The sequence below is a fragment of the Rana temporaria genome, chromosome 10 (genome assembly GCF_905171775.1).
Source record: "Rana temporaria chromosome 10, aRanTem1.1, whole genome shotgun sequence".
NCBI classification, from domain to species: Eukaryota; Metazoa; Chordata; class Amphibia; order Anura; family Ranidae; genus Rana; species Rana temporaria.
The window spans coordinates 73,891,870-73,908,590 of record NC_053498.1 but is presented as its reverse complement, the minus strand read 5'-3'; the positions used below and the strand labels follow the sequence as shown (position 1 = coordinate 73,908,590).

Here is a 16,721-nt window from a genome sequence, read left to right as displayed (position 1 = left end):
GGCTCTTTAGCACATGATCAGCCGTGTCCAATCACGGCTGATCACGATGTACACAGGAAGAGACTTTGATCGGCTTTTCCTCACTCGCATCTGACAAATGCGAGTAGAGCCGATCGGTGGCTCTCCTGACAGGGAGATCTGAGCCGATAGTTTATCAGCGCAGCCCCCCCTCGGAATACCCACACTGGACCAGCAGGGAAGCTGCCAGGACCACCACACCATGGAAGCCCCCAACATGTGGATGGCCAGGTTAGTCCCACATTGCCAGCCACATGTGCAACTTTATACCCAACATATGCCAATCCATGCCCACAAATAAGCACCGACTGGCACAAATAAAAATTAGTGATGCCCAGCAATGCCACCATTCGTGACCACCTATCCGCGACCACCCATCAGTGCCCATCATTGAAAAAAAAAAAAAAAAAAAAAAAAAAAAAATTGTAAAAAATTAACAGAAACAGAAACATTTTTCAAATGTTTCAGCCTTTTTAATTGTGCAAAAAAAATAATAATAATTTGTTTGGGTACAGTATAGCATGACCGTGCAATTGTCATCCAAATTGCGACAGCACTGAAAGCTGAAAAATGGCCTGGGCCGGAAGGTGTAAGCGCCTGGTATTGGTTAAGTGGTTAAGAGCCCTTTCACACAGGCACTTCTAAACTGTCCATAAATGCACAGCACTTTTGCTGTGCATTTCAGGCATTTGTGGTGTGTTTTTTTAAATGACATGAAAACTGCTCCAAAAACTATTTTGAGGCGCTTTTCAGGCACTTCCCATTGATTCCAATGGAGGGGCATTTAAAAGGACTTTTTAGCTCTACAAACATGCTCCAAAGATGCTGCATGCCAGATTTGTTTCCCCCCATCACACTGCCCCATTGCAAAAGCATTTATTGATTTTAAAGGGAAGCATTTTTATTCTCTTTATGCCAAAGCGCATGAAAAACTCCTGTGTGAAAAGGTGTCTTAGACCCCCAGCGCCTTTAGGCCCCATGCACACGAGACGCTGGTAAACTCGAGTTCAGAGGCATTTGGGCATTTTTTCAACTGCCCCTGAACACATTTAATTTTATCCTATGTGTCCATGCACACATTCACATTTTTTTGCGTTTTAAAGCAGTTGGGTTTAGGCTCGTTTTTTCAGACGCAAAATTTTGGGTTCAGACGCAAACGTTTTTGCGTTTCAAAGCTTTGGGGGGGTCTACAATGTCTTTGTTATGAACGCTGATAGCCGCAAACGCGGTAAAACGCCGCAAAATTCGCAGCAAGAACGGGCATTTTAAACGCCGGTTTTTACCTTTGAAAACTTGTTTACATGGGTTTGCATTTGCTTCTCGTGTGCATGGGGCCTTAAAGAGAACCTGTCACAAAAAAAAGCACATAGGGGACTTTTTCCCTTAATGCACAAACCTGAACATAAACTGTTAAACACATGTTATCGCTGTGCACACTGGAGTGAGCAATAATTTTAGCTCCAAAGCTCCCGCATAATACTGAACTGAAGACCATTAGGGGCTTTTAAATCGTCTAAGGAAAATTTAGGGTACCATTTGTCACCTTTTCATGGGCTCACACAATTTTAAGGTTTGACATGTTGAGCACAGCCTAATTTTTCAATGCTTACCCCAAAAAATAGGTAATTTATTGCATTTTGTATCCAAAAATGTTAGTGCATTTTTTTATTGCAATTTTGTCTTCAAGACCTTTGCGCCAATATTGTGCGACAAAATTTAAACTACTTCTATTTTATTCTCTAGTGCAGGGATATGCAATTAGCAGACCTCCAGCTGTTGCAGAACTACAAGTCCCATGAGGCATAGCAAGACTGACAGCCACAAGCATGACACCCAGAGGCATGATGGGACTTGTAGTTTTGCAACAGCTGGAGGTCTGCCAATTGCACATCCCTGCTCTAGAGTGTTTTGGTAGCTTCATGCAATCTTCAGGGCTAAAACTTATTTTTTTTTTTTTAAAGTGTTCAAAATACACAAAATAGGCTCTGGCAGCAAAAGGATTAAAGTGATAAAGTTTATTTTTTTTTACACATGTCATACTTCCCTCCACTGTGCAGTTCGTTTTGCACAGAGTGGCCCCGAACATCTTCTGGGGTCACATGGGGGTTCTCGCGACTCCTCCCCGCATTAGATAACCCCCTAGGAGAAGCGCTCTCCCGACAGGGTTACCTTGCGGGCACGCTCCCAAGTCATTCATTATCCATAGACTCTGCCCCGCCCCCCACGTCAATGGATTTGAATGACTGCAGTGGGAGCCAATAGCTGCGCTGCTATGAATATATCCAATCAAAGCTGGGACTCCATGGAGAGGACGTTGGGGATGTGTAGAGGAGATGAAGGGGCTCAGGTAAGTAAAACGGAAGGCAGGTGACTGCCAGGTTTTTTCACCTTAATGCATAGGATATATTAAGGTAAAAAACACAAGCCCTTTAAAACTGAACTCCAGGTTTAATGTCCTTTTAACCGCTTGGTGCCGAGGGAATCGCATATTTGCGTGAATTGCAGTCCAAACCGATGTGCCTTGATCACGCTTCCGACAGTTACCTGCTCCTAACCAAAAGCTTCACCGCTTGCGGTCACGTGCTCTTAAGCCCCAGCGTCAAATCTCTTAAAGGGCTGGAAGGTGCTGGCGTGAAATGGTTTAAAGCAACATTACAGCATAAGCTTCATGTACACTGCTGCTGGTAAACAGACATTTAGGATTTTTTCAGCTGCCCCTGAGCTCTCAATGTTACCTTATCAGTAACATGTACACAGGGGTCATTTATAGTGGTTTCTAGGCAGCTGCATATAGAACTATTTTTTGGAAAGAAAAAATAAAAGCGTTTAGGACAGCTGTTCAGAGGTATTTGAAATGCCAAATACAGCTTAGCCACGTTTCGTTTACAGGCTTTTTAAATGGATACATTTTTTACTCTTTAAAAATAAACTCAAAATAAAGCTCCTACATGCAAACGTGGCATGTAAATGGGGCAAAACTGACATTTTTTGGTTACCATCTGTCAAGTTAAATCGTTCAGGAGAGGTTTCAAAACGTCCCATGTACATCATACTGCCAGGGAGGTTATTTCAGAAAAAAGGTGCTGAAAGTGGTACCATTATTTGCAAGGAAATTTGGCGTTTTATACTGTAGGCCTGTAATTCTTAGGAATAACTCACTTAAATTTGTTTAGGACGAATTTCCCCACAAATCGCTATGCACAATTCTGCAAGTGATTATAATTTATTATCGCTGTTTTCTAGCTGCTCTAAAACCATTTTTGACATAAAGGGACACTTTTGGACAATCTACAGTTTGCAGTCAGAAAGAACAGTTTTTATTATATAAAAGTACATGTAGGGCACTGGGCAGACCACTAGGGACAAGGGGGGGGGTGTATTTTTTTTACACACAGTACTGTAATCTATAAGATTACTGTATGTAATGTGTTTGTTTACCTTTTTGAATTTGGCGCCGTTCTCCGCCCCCGTGCGTCGTAACGTCGCAGGGAACGGAGATCGGCGGCACAGGAGGACACTGAATCGAGCGAGGTCCCGCTCGCTCACACAGCGCGGCGGCATCGCTGGATCCAGGGACAAGGTAAGTAGCTTTGTCTCTGGCTGCAGCGAGGCGAGCCCGGGTCTGACTCGGAGATACCGATTTTGGTATAAAAATCTCACCCCGAGCCAGACTCGGGAATACCGCCAGGGGGGTTAAGCTTACTAAAAAAGTGGCTGCATTCATTTTTTGCTGGTGGCTCCTCCCCGCATAGTGTCAACGTTTGAGAAGCGCTCTCCTTAGTGGACGCATTTGTTCATTCACACAGAACTCTGCCCCACCGCCCGGCATTGTATCATTGGATTTGATTGCCAAGCAGCGGGAGCCAATGGCTGTGCTGCTATCAATCTAACCAATCAGGACACCAGCTAGAGATGGTGTGCTCGTTCCCGGGCAGATGACAACAGAGTTCAGCCAAGTAAAACGGGGAGGGGGGGGGAATTGGGCCACTACAGAAGGTTTCAAAACCCCTTTAAAGCCTACCCTAGCTCACACTGCAGTTACTTTCCTCTTTAGGGATAAAGGTTGTAGAGAATAAAAAGCTGATCATTGTAGGCACCCATCAGTGATAAATGGTTTGTCTAAACTGCTTCATTTGGCTGCAGAGATTAGCAGCACTAAGATGTAACAAAGAATGAACACATGACAAGCATACTAAAAAGACAATACTTTGGCAAACTAAGGGCTTGTATAGATATGCAAAGACATTTGAGCAAGTATTAAACGCACGTAATGCGTTATGCCGCATGCTTTTGGTGTGTTAGGATCGCATTAACACATGCCACCCTGTGTTTGTTTTCCCTATAGTATCTATCTTGGCTAGTAACACTTTCCCTAAAGCATCTCAAATGAACAGTAAATTCCAAAGGCTCGTTTGAGATGTTTGTAGTGTGTTTCAGAAGCAGCAAAGCATGGCAAGAGACACATTGGGTCAATTTTGATGCAACGTGATGCCAACACAATGTGAACAATGGGTGCTGCAAAGGACACCATTTTGGCATTTGTGGCGATTCAAAAACACTAATGAAATGCCCGCTATTAAAGTGGTTGTAATCCCTTACAATCCACTTTTTACTATAGGTAAGCCTATAATAAGGCTTACCTGTAGCTACCCCATAAATCGCCTAAGCCTGCATGGTTTAGGAAATATCCCCTGTATCTGCATGTGCCGATATCAGCACATGCACATTGAAGCAATGGCACGTTGCTTCAGTTAGTGTGCCATTACCGGTGGCTCCGCAGTGACATAATCGCTGCTCCGGCCAATCACAGCACCAAACCCGCCATACCCAGAAGTGACTCCAAGAGTGATGTCTCCAGCAAGAGTGGTGTACGGGGACTGTTACGGGGGTTTTGATCCAAGGTGAGTATTTCATAATGAGCTATGCATACTAGCTCATTACGCCTTTGTCTTTTTTTGTGGGTTTACAACCACTTTAAAAGCTAGCATAAACTCGGCCTAACACATACAGGAAGGGCTCATTCACACAGGCATTAAATTCTACAGCAGCCTTAAAAAAAAAAAAAAAGAAGAACACCCTGCAAGATAAAGGCATAATGAGCTAGTATGCATAGCATACCAGCTCATTATGAATTACTTACCCGAGAACGAAGCCCCGCAGCCGTCCTAGTCTACCCCCCTCTGGCCTGCGACATCTATCCGAGGTTACTTCCAGTATCATGGCTCCAGGAACAGCACAGTACAACTGAAGCAACGACACGTACGTTTCGTTGCTACAATTGGTTTAAATGCGCATGTGCTGCATGACTTCAGCACATGCAAATACAGGGATATCTCCTAATCTGTGAAGGTTTAGGAGAGATAGTGCAGCTACAGGTAACCCAATTATAGGCTTGCCTGTAGTTTAAAGTGGTTGTAAAGGGTTTACAACCACTTTAAAGCGAATTACTGCACCTATAGCATTGAGCGTTTTGCATGCATTACACAGGCAAATGCCTTGTGAGATTTTTCTTTAAATTTGTACAGAACTAACATGGGACATCACTTGACATATTGCAACCACACCTTAAGAGGCACAGTAAATGCCATAAGTAATCATTTTTCCTCAATGCAACATGAGACCATGCCAACACTGCAGTGTCAACACCTTCATCCATTCATCGGCAGTCAGGAAGTGGTAAAAACGTGACCAAACCACCTATTTTGAATGCCTGTGAGAGCTCTTAAGGGTTTGCATTTGCTTAGCCTTTTCTTTGCCCATGTGGCGCCAAGGAAAAAATGTTCCATTGGCTTCCGTGTATGTAAATACATATACTTCCTTTTCTCCCACCCTGGTGTTTGGCTGAACAGAGTAACAAAGGAGCAATGCGAGTCTCTAAGCTTCAGTGAGGCAGCACTGCCTGGGTGCAAGAGATACATAAAATACTTGATACAAGTTGAAAGGCACATTGAATCAGATTTTAGTGGTCTGGTTTGGATCTAGCTAAATACTGCAATAACAACTCAAAATATGTGCCACGTTCCAATACAGCATTTCTTTTTTCCCAGGTTCAGTTCAAAGCCAACACACCAGACGAACAATACTTATTTTTAAAGGAACAGTTCTATCCAGTGGATTCCAATAAGTAAAAGAAAAATTACAGGCACATGGCTTAAAGATCCTTATGCCTGTGGTAAAGCCCAGAGAATTGAGACCATTGTAAAACATGTCCAGCAACTGATCAGTGAGGAATCGATTACGTTTCCTTGCAGATTACCTGTTTTCCGGAGATGAAGCTGAGCTGTCTGTATAGTAAATAGAGCCAAGACTCAAGCCTATGGCCAACTTCATACTGTGTGAGTACGAGCATAATCCGTCCCAGAAGAATGCTTGTAATCCAGAGCACTCGCATATCAAAGAGTTTCCCCATAGAAGTCAATGTAAATGAAGATAATTCGCTCCGTATCGACTTCTATGGCATGCAATACCGCATGTGGCCAGAGGTGGGGGGGCTGGCTCCGGAGAGCCTCAGAAATACTCGGGGACAGCTCAGCTGATCTCAGAAAGGCTCAAAAACACTTGGGAACAAAGTATTTCCAAGTAATTCAGAGTATTTCCGAATGCCATCCAAGTGTCACCGGCGCCCCTGCATCTCTGGCCAAATGCGGTACTGCATACTCCATTAGCTTAAATTCTGCTTGTATTGCGACAACTCGAGTCAGGATTTAAAAAAAAAAGTTGCTAGTCTCAAAATGCTTGTTAACCGCGTGACCAAGGTTTCCCCTACATTCATACTGAGATCTCAGCAGATGTTAAAGAGGAGTTCCACCCACACAATTTACTTTACATAAAACATACTTGTTTTGGGTGGTTGCTTTGGGGTCCCTTGTAACCTGCCCCCTACCTCTCCACGGCACCTGACGTCATTTCCCCCTGTGCCCGCTAATGCTCCTGGGAGATGTGCGATTTCCCAGTCAGTGGGAAAGCACTGCGGGCTAGAATCACGGCTAAATGACTTTACTGTGCATGCGCGAGATGGGGCAGTGCATGCTGGTTATTCAGCAGCACCAAACCCCGAATGTTTATGCTTGTGGGCTTCACCTGCCCACCTGAGCATAACACCCCTTTCACACAGAGGAGTATTTCAGGCGTTTTAGCCCTAAAAATAGCACATAAATAACACCCCGAAATACTCCTGCCCCAGCATTCTCAATGTGAAACCCCGGGGGCTTTCACACCGAGGCGATGCGCTGGCGGGAGAAAGAAAAAATCTCCTGCAAGCAGCATCTTTGGAGCGGTGAGAATAGGACACCGCGGTAATACCAGTGAGCGGTGAAAACAATGGGACACCACGGTAATACAGCCAGCAATGCGCCTGTGCAGAGGTATTACGGGCAAATACGCCGCTATTCCGACAGTAAAGCACTGCTATACCGCCACCGCACATACTGCCCCAGTGTGAAAGGGGCCTAAGGCATACAAGGTACATTTATATTTTTAAAACTAAAGCTGTGCCATTTACCACACATACCAATGCCAAAACATAATAGTAACAGATCTATCCAAAAAATTATAATTTGCGGGTGGAACTTTGCATTAAATCGGTTTTGCACCCAGCAAACCATGGCATACTATTTACAGCACTAAGGCCTAACAAACAGACCTTATACAGGGTTTATATATCGCCACAGTTTGCGCAGCGCTTAATATTGAGGCAAACCGTACAGTTACAATACAATTCTATACAGGAGGAATCTTAGGGCCCTGCTCGTTGGAGCTTACAGTGTAGAAGGGATGGTCAAGTGGAACAAAAGGTAACAGCTGTGGGGGATAATCAGATTGAGAAAATGAAAATACAGTTGTTAGGTGTGGGTAGGCTAGGCTTCTCTGAAGGAGGGTTTTCAGGGATAATCTAAAAGCCAATAGGAGTAGGAGATAATCGGACAGATGGGGTAAGGAGTTCCCTATGATTGGAGAGGCTCTAGAAAAGTCCCAGAGGTGAGCATAGGAGAAGGTGATGGGGCTAGAGAGCAGAAGGTCTTGAGAATGATTAGGTTAGCATTTTGAGACCAGGTCAGTGATGTATAGCTAGGGGCAGTTGAAGATTGCTTTGCAAGTAGTTCGTATTTTGAATGTAATTTGTTGGGTGAGCAGAAGCCAGTGGTGGGATTGACAGAGGCGTAGCAGACGGAGCGACTGGTAAGGTGGACAAGTCTGGCAGCAGCATTCATGATGGATTGAAGGGGGGATTGACCATGTAGAGGTAAGCCAATGAGGAGGGAGTTGCAGTGTGTCACAATCAGCAATCATTTACACATTAATAAAGCATTGTGAAGAACAGCAGAAAGTTACTTTAGAAAGCCCGACCAATTAAATAAAACTACAGCGAACAAAAATCTTCCTGAGCCCCAGTTTACACTCTAAATTGAATGCGAATCGCATCACATTCCTTTGCCATTTACAAGCAATTCAGTGTGGTGCGATTTGAGCCCATTCATTTTAAGTGGGTACAAATTACACCACATTGCACTAAAAAACAGACACCTTTTTTAGAGCCACAGTGCATGGTCACTTTGTACCATGTGAGACAACGCAGGCAAACCTCACTGCGTTTGCAATCCTGTGGGGTGATGACTTGTATTGACACCAACAGCAGATTGCAAACAGTGTGATTTGAATGCGCTGCAGGAAATGTGCAGGGATTATTGCATTTTACGCATCACATGTGTGAACCTCAGCTAAACCTTGGTATGAATAGGGAATACTCAAGCCACACATCTACAGAATGAAATCATTGGAAGCCCCTGCAGTGGTTAACATTGTGCAAGTGGAGGGAAAGGGCTGTTTTTTAAAGGGAAGTGTCATGAGATAAAAAGTGGTTCACACCACCACATTATGGCATTCGTCTGCAGCCGTTTCTTCATATGGATTTTATGCCAGGGTTTGACAAATTTGCTTGGAATCTAGGAGCCAGCTAAAAAAGTTAGGAGCCAGAAAACGCACCCCGTCCCGACGAGCTCGCGCGCAGAAGCGAACACATACGTGAGCAGCGCCTGCATATGTAAACAGTGTTCAAACCACACATGTGAGGTATCGCCGCGATTGGTAGAGCGAGTAATAATTCTAGCCCTAGACCTCCTCTGTGACTTGTAGATTTTTTTTAAACGTCGCCTATGAAGATTTTAAAGGGTAAAAGTTTGTCGATATTCCACGAGCGGACGCAATTTTGAAGCGTGACATGTTGGGTATCAATTTACTCGGCGCAACATTATCTTTCATAATACTAAAAAAAAATGGGGATAACTTTACTGTTGTCTTATTTTTTAATTAAAAAAAAGTAATTTTTTCCCCAAAAAGTGCGCTTGTAAGACCGCTGCGCAAATACTGCGTGACAGAAAGTATTGCAACGATCGCCATTTTATTCTCTAGAGTGTTAGGATAAAAAATATATATAATGTTTGGGGGTTCTAATTAGAGGGAAGAAGATGGCAGTGAAAAATTATGAAAAATTACATTAGAATTGCTGTTTAACTTGTAATGCTTAACTTGTAATACCAACGGCCACCACCAGATGGTGCCAGCTCACACATCTGATGGTAATAACTTGCAATACCAACGGCTTACCACCAGATGGCGCCAGCTCTCAAAAAATATTTTTTTTTTCTTTTGCCCACCTTCAAAGCCAAGTCGCTAGGATGCCATTTCTAGTCGCCATGGCAACCTGGCGACCGGGATTTGTCGAGCCCCGTTTTATGCCATACCTGTGGGATCCCTCCAGAACCTGAAAGTCACTGTAGATCCCACTATTACAGTGACCTTCATTATCTTCCACATCCTGCACCGAGTGGCTTCCCAGCTGCATTGTAAACACAGGTTGGTCGGTAAACAGGCATCGTTCAGAGATCATTTACTTGTTTGCAAAATGTTCTGATGACAAGTCGTGACATCACACTCCTCCCTCTACGTAAATGTACTTCATGTAGCCCATCGATTGAAGGGGTTGTAAACTACAGATCAATTATTCCTATTGGAAGAGAGACTGCTAATATATTGGAGTGTACGCTCACCACGAAGCCGTCTGAGACTGTACAGTGACCCTTTAACCACTTAAGCCCCGGACCAATATGCAGCCTAAAGACCCAAGGTGTTTTTACAGTTCGGGACTGCGTCGCTTTAACAGACAATTGCGCGGTCGTGCGACGTGGCTCCCAAACAAAATTGGCGTCCTTTTTTCCCCACAAATAGAGCTTTCTTTTGGTGGTATTTGATCACATCTGCGGTTTTTAGTTTTTGCGCTATAAACAAAAATAGAGCGACAATTTTGAAAAAAAAGCAATATTTTTTACTTTTTGCTGTAATAAATATCCCCCAAAAACATATATAAAAACATTTTTTTTCCTCAGTTTAGGCCGATACGTATTCTTCTACCTATTTTTAGTAAAAAAAAATCGCAATAAGCGTTTATCGATTGGTTTGCGCAAAATTTATAGTGTTTACAAAATAGGGGATAGTTTTATTGCATTTTTATTTTTTATTTTTTTTTTACTACTAATGGCGGCGATCAGCAATTTTTTTCGTGACTGCGACATTATGGCGGACACTTCAGACAATTTTGACACATTTTTGGGACCATTGTCATTTTCACAGCAAAAAATGCATTTAAATTGCATTGTTTATTGTGAAAATGACAGTTGCAGTTTGGGAGTTAACCACAGGTGGCGCTGTAGGAGTTAGGGTGCACCTAGTATGTGTTTACAACTGTTTGGGGGTGTGGCTGTAGGAATGACGTCATCGATCGTGTCTTCCCTATAAAGGGAATGACGCGATCGATGCGCCGCCATAGTGAAGGACGGGGAAGCCGTGTTTACACACGGCTCTCCCCGTTCTTCAGCTCCGGGGAGCGATCGCGACGGAGCGGCTATAAACAAATAGCCGCGCCGTGGTCCCGGATCGCTCCCCGAGCGGACCCGACCTCCGCATGTAGCGGGGGGGGTCCCGATCGGACCCCCCACCCGCTAATAGGCGAGGACGTACCTATACGCCCATGTGCCTGTACGTGCCATATTGTGGACGTATATGTACATGGGGTGGTCCTTAAGTGGTTAAACTTAAAAAAAAAAAAAACCCCAACCTTAAACAGTGTTTTTTGCACAGAGTTGTGCGGATACTCAGGCCCCACGCCAGCACTCCTGGCTTCCCCTCCTGCCAGGTGCCACCACAGCACAGTGGGGGCACCCAAGCAGGCGCGCTCTCAACCTGCTGCTAGGTGTCCATTCACATGGAGCCGCAGCTAGTCCTCTACCCCTACATCTCCTGATTGGTTCATTGGCTGTAATTGCCTTTTGGAAGCAGCGGAAGCCAATGTCAATCAGGAGTGTGAGCCGCTGGCATCAGACCCCGGGGGGGCGTTTTTATTTATGAAGGTTTTTTCCCCCCCTTCATGCATAAAAAACCTTGTACCTTTACGACTTCAAGAGCCCCTTACATTTATGTTACAAATTGAAACAGTTTACTAGGGCTGCAGTTGTCAGCCATAACCCGGGTATTAATATTTCCAGCTGGCAATTCTCTTCATTAAAAGCAGATTAGCTACTGGATACCTTTTAGAAGTAAGAGGGGGTCATACCCCCACTGGTGTTTTTTGGGCTTATCGTTCTCGCCGGTGAGCCCGGGAAACCATCCAGCACTTCACACAGCTGGCCACAGTGGTGCCGGGAGACCAGATAGTCTCGCCTCACCTCTGATCTAGGAGGCCGGGAGCAATGGCACTTCTGATTTGGGGCAAATGCAAACCTTTTAAAGCATCAGATCTAAAAAAAAAAAGGAATCTGTTTTTTAGACCCGTCATGCTTTATCGCAAGGGATTTTTTTTTTTTTTATCACAAGGGAGGTTTACATTTCTTGTGACAATAAAAAAGTTATAGGGATTGTGTAAAAAATGTAATAAAGGTTTTTAAAGCGCCCCATCCCCTCGTGCACAGGGAAAGATTTCTACTTAACTGACGAAGCCACGGCCTGACCAATCAGATGCTCGGAGTCCCCAAACCCAGAAGGAACACCAGGTGAATGAAGCGGCAAGTCTCTGCCAAGGTGACATTTTCAAGTAATGCTTTCATAATGTGCTAGTATGTGCAGTAGATACTAGCACATTAGGATATTGGCTTGCAGGTGGAAACTTTCTTCCAAAGTTTGCCAAAACGTTAAAGCAGAACTACACTTCATTGAAGCAGCAAACAAAAGGTTTTTCATCATTTTTGAATATTCAAAGCAAACTCCCAACATCCATTGATGTCTTCATGCATTAGGTTTTGAGAAATCACTTTGAAAAATACCCCTTAGCATTTTTGGCCGTGGCCATCAAGGGCAGATTCATGTAGCATTTACTTCCTGAAATCTGCCTACCCTTATCTCAGGCATGCAGGCAGAAGAGTGTGAGCTTAGCTAATGCCCCTCCTCCCCTACTGAAGACACCTAGGATAGATATCATTTGCCTTGTCCATAAACCAGAAAGCAACTAAAGAAATGTTAAAAAACAGGTCAACATGCAATGTTTATTACTAATGCTAGCAGCATGGGGATGAAAAATGGTCAATATTGATAGAGAGGGAAGTTCCGTTTTAAAGAGTAGGTTCATATTTTCAGAAATATAAATGAAATGGTAAACCCCACACATTCTCCACTATCCTGTACTTACCTGCAGGGGACCAAGCTGTCTATACCCCTGCAGATTGAGCAGGGAGTTGAAGTTCAATGCAGCATTTCAACGCAAACTCCCCCATCCATCTGTCTCCATGCTTTATTTTTGAGAAATCACTTTGAAAAAACACTCCGGTATTTCTGCCTGAGGCCATCTTGAGTAAGGGCGGATGATTCATGTGGCATTTACTTCATGAAATCCACATACCCTTAGCTCAGGCATGCAAGCAGGAGGATGAGCTTGGCTGAGAATGCCCCTTGTCCCCTTACTGAAGACTCCTGAGATGTATGACATTTGCCTAGGCCTGAAAACTTGGAAGTAAATGAAGAAATGATATTTACTAAAGGTATTAAAACTAGTCAATGTTGGAGAAAGTGAAGTCCTGCTTAAAGGGGTTTCAAACCCTCGTGTTTCTTCACCTTAATGCATCAAGGTGAAAAAACTTCTGTCAGTGTCCGGCCCCCAAGCACCCCCCCCCCCCCCCGTTTTACTTAACTGAGCCCTGCAATTCCCTCGGCAGAGACATGCTTTCCCGTCTCTTGATTGGATAGATTGATAGCAGTGCAGCTGTTGGCTCCCGCTGCCGTCAATCAAATCCAATGACGTGGGCACCAGGCCAAGGCCAGCATTCGTGTCTATGGATGTAAATGGCAAGGCAACCCCACCCCCCGGGAGAGCGCTTCTCCTAGGGAGTTATCCGATAGGGAGGAGCCGCGAGCGCCCCCAAAAGGAGGAGGATCGGATCACTCTGTGCAAAACGAGCTGCACAGTGGAGGCAAGTATGACATGTTTGTTTTAAAAAATAAAACACAAAGCCTTACAATGACTTAAAGTCCCTGTTCACACTGCTGCACTGTGCGATAACACATGCGATTTGCACCACATATCAAATGCAATGTCTGTGTGATGCAAATTTAGCCATATATATTTTATAGCTGATGTCGCATCACATTTGGTCCAAAGTCACGCCGGACTTTTTCTGGTATGCGCCAGAATTGGATCGCATGGCTGTCCAGACCCATGGGATCCGATTCATGTCTGAACTGACAGTTCGCACTGCGATATGTGAACTGATCTGGGGTGACATTAAAGCGGAGGTCCCCCGATTATTATTTTTTTTAACCACTTAACGACCTCCTACTGTAAATATACGTCGGTTTTTTAAAGTTGGATATCTCGGTAACGGCAGCAGCTGCTGCCACAACCGAGATATCCTTCTCTTCAGTGAGCGGTCCTGTAAACGATAACGGCGATCTCCGCGGCGGATTTGCCGTTATCGGTGGCGGGAGAGGGCCCGCCGCTTACCGGAGCCGTCGGTAGCGGCGGAGGCGATCGGGGCCTGCTGTGTAAGGATGCGAGTGAGGGCAAGATGGCCCCCACCCGTCCCCATAGCATTGCTGGGCGGAAGTGACGTCAAAACGTCAGTCCCGCCCAGCCACTTAAAGAGACATTTTTTGTTGTCATTTTTTTAAATGACAACATTTCCATTTTTTTTTTGCATTTAAGCCTAAATATGAGATCTGAGGTCTTTTTGACCCCAGATCTCATATTTAAGAGGACCTGTCATGCTTTTTTCTATTACAAGGGATGTTTACATTCCTTGTAATAGGAATAAAAGTGATACTTTTATTTTTTTAGTGTAAATAAAAAAAAAAAATTGTTTATTTTTTTAATTTTAAGTGCCCCGTCCTGACGAGCTCGCGCGCAGAAGCGAAAAGCGAGTAGCACCCACATATGAAAACGGTGTTCAAACCACACAAGTGAGGTATCGCCGCAATCGTTAGAGTGAGAGCAATAATTCTAGCCCTAGAGCTACTGTGTAGCGCAAAAAATGCAACCTATAGAATTTTTTAAACGTCGCCTATCGAGATTTTTAAGGCTAAAAGTTTGACGCCATGCCACGAGCGGGCGCAATTTTTAAGCGTGACATGTTGGGTATCATTTTACTCGGCGTAACATTATCTTTCACAATATGTAAAAAATTGGGCCAAAATTATTGTCTTATTTTTTTTATTCAAAAAAGTGAATTTTTTCCCAAAAAAAGTGTGCTTGTAAGACCGCTGTGCAAATACAGTGCGACAAAAAGTATTGCAATGACCGCCATTTTATTCTCTAGGGGGGTTAGAAAAAAAAATTTATATATATATATATATATATATAATGTTTGGGGGTTTAAAGTAATTTTCTAGCAAAAAAAAATGTTTTAGTCTTGTAAACGCCGAATCTGAAAAACAGGCTCGGGGGTTGGGTGGTTAAAGCCTGCAGCTACAAATACTGCAGCTGCTGACTTTTAAAAATGGACACTTCAATGTCCCAACGCCCGCTATGTCGTCAGTCGAGCAATCGCTTGTCCCTCGGCTGCACCCGCCGCCAGCCTCGGTTAGGGAATCGGGTAGTGAAGCGTTGCGACTTCACTGCCCAGTTCCCTACTACGCATGCGCGAGCAGCGCACCGTCACTGGTCCCGGCTCTCTCCTGGGAACAGCGCGTTTCGCAGGGGGCTGTGGGTAGAGGCGTGTGCCGCAGTACCGTATTCCCGGAAGTGGGCGCAAATACCTTTTTGGGTGGAGCTCCGCTTTGTATTGACAACCACAGCAGTTGGCAGAGTGAACCAATGTGGGATCCAGGTGCGATGCGGGAAGCCGCAATGGATTTGCAGCGTTCTCATATCGCACCAGTGTGAACCGAGCATTGGAGTGTACGTTCGTATTTTTAGAAAATATTAAATAAAACTTGTAAAAAGCGTACACCTTCCACTATCCTCGCTGTACTTACCTCAGGGGGGGGGGTGATCTGTCTGTACCTCTGCAGATGGCGCACACACACACAGCTATTTCGTGCAGGATTGATCATGGTGACGATCTGTGCTGACCAATCACAATCCATCTGATCCGTCCTAGAATCGCAGCACAGACGGGTGTACATGTCAAATCCCCAGAGCAGATGTTGGGGTACTGACAGCTCCAGAGCCTGGGAGGGGAGGCTGTATAGTGTTGGAGCACATTGTTTTTACCACACACACACTACAATCTGGTCGTACAATCTCTCCCAACTATGCAGTAGAAGGGCCTGTTTGAACAGATAGCCTGGCCCCCCATATTATAGATTGTACAGATCTAAGTCTTTTCGTACAATCAGATTGTACAGCACGTGGTGACCCTGATATGATATTCTTCATAGAGTACTAAGGACGACATAGAAGTGTGAGGCCTCCGTCCTCCCCGGGAGGCCTCCATTGCTCCGTGACGTAGCAGGCCTCACAATGGCTGCCGTGACCCCACTACACGTCACATTGCAAACACAGACAACCTCCACCATGTACGAACCCGGGGCCCCCTATACATTGCGGATATACCCTGCTGAGGCCTACCCTCCCCCTCTTCTCCGCCACCACCGTGACCGGAGAGCTCCCTCCGCCGAGCTCACCCCCTCCCCCCCCCCCTCACCACACGCACCCTAAAGGTTCGGACTTCAAATCGTCGACGTCGTCTTATTCTTCTCTTCTTCTGTGTCTGTAATGCCGTGTTTCGCTCCGTATTCTCGCTATTCGGTATCAGTAATGTCTATTTTCATGCCTCGCGTTTTCCTTAGTCGAAGGTCCAAAATGGCTTCCTTCCTCCTTTAAACCCTCCCTACGCCGCGCGTGTGAATCCCTCCGCCGGGGAATGGGGCTGTGTGTGTATGAGAAGAGGGCGGATCACTCCGCGTACTGAGAGGGGGCGGATCATTCCGCGGACTATGTGAGGCCTCAGACACTTCCGCTGTGTGTGCAGGGGCTGTGTGTTTGTTTACAACACGGGATAGTCCCGGGGAGGGGAGAGGTGTGACGTCATGGAGAACGCTGTTGCTGGCCTCTTCTAGATATAATAAAGGCAGATCTCTGCTGCAGTCTTTATACAGCTGGATAGAAGGAGGCCTATTTCACACAACGAATAACACGCAGCCACCAGATTCATGTGACAAGAATCGGCGCCCTCTAGTGGCTGGAAGGACCAGGATATGCAATTATCCTAGGGTTGTCACCAAAT

General features: G+C 44.9%; 1 protein-coding gene across 1 annotated transcript in view; it reads right to left on the bottom strand.

Annotated features, from left to right (window-relative positions):
- The window catches only part of DDX6 (DEAD-box helicase 6), an 81,603-nt gene extending 65,247 nt beyond the window's left edge, over positions 1 to 16,356 (bottom strand). Inside the window, exon 1 of the mRNA XM_040325468.1 lies at positions 16,149 to 16,356. The gene's annotated coding sequence lies outside the window, so the exon portion shown is untranslated. The remainder of the gene's footprint in view (positions 1 to 16,148) is intronic.
- Between the last annotated feature and the right edge of the window lie 365 nt (positions 16,357 to 16,721).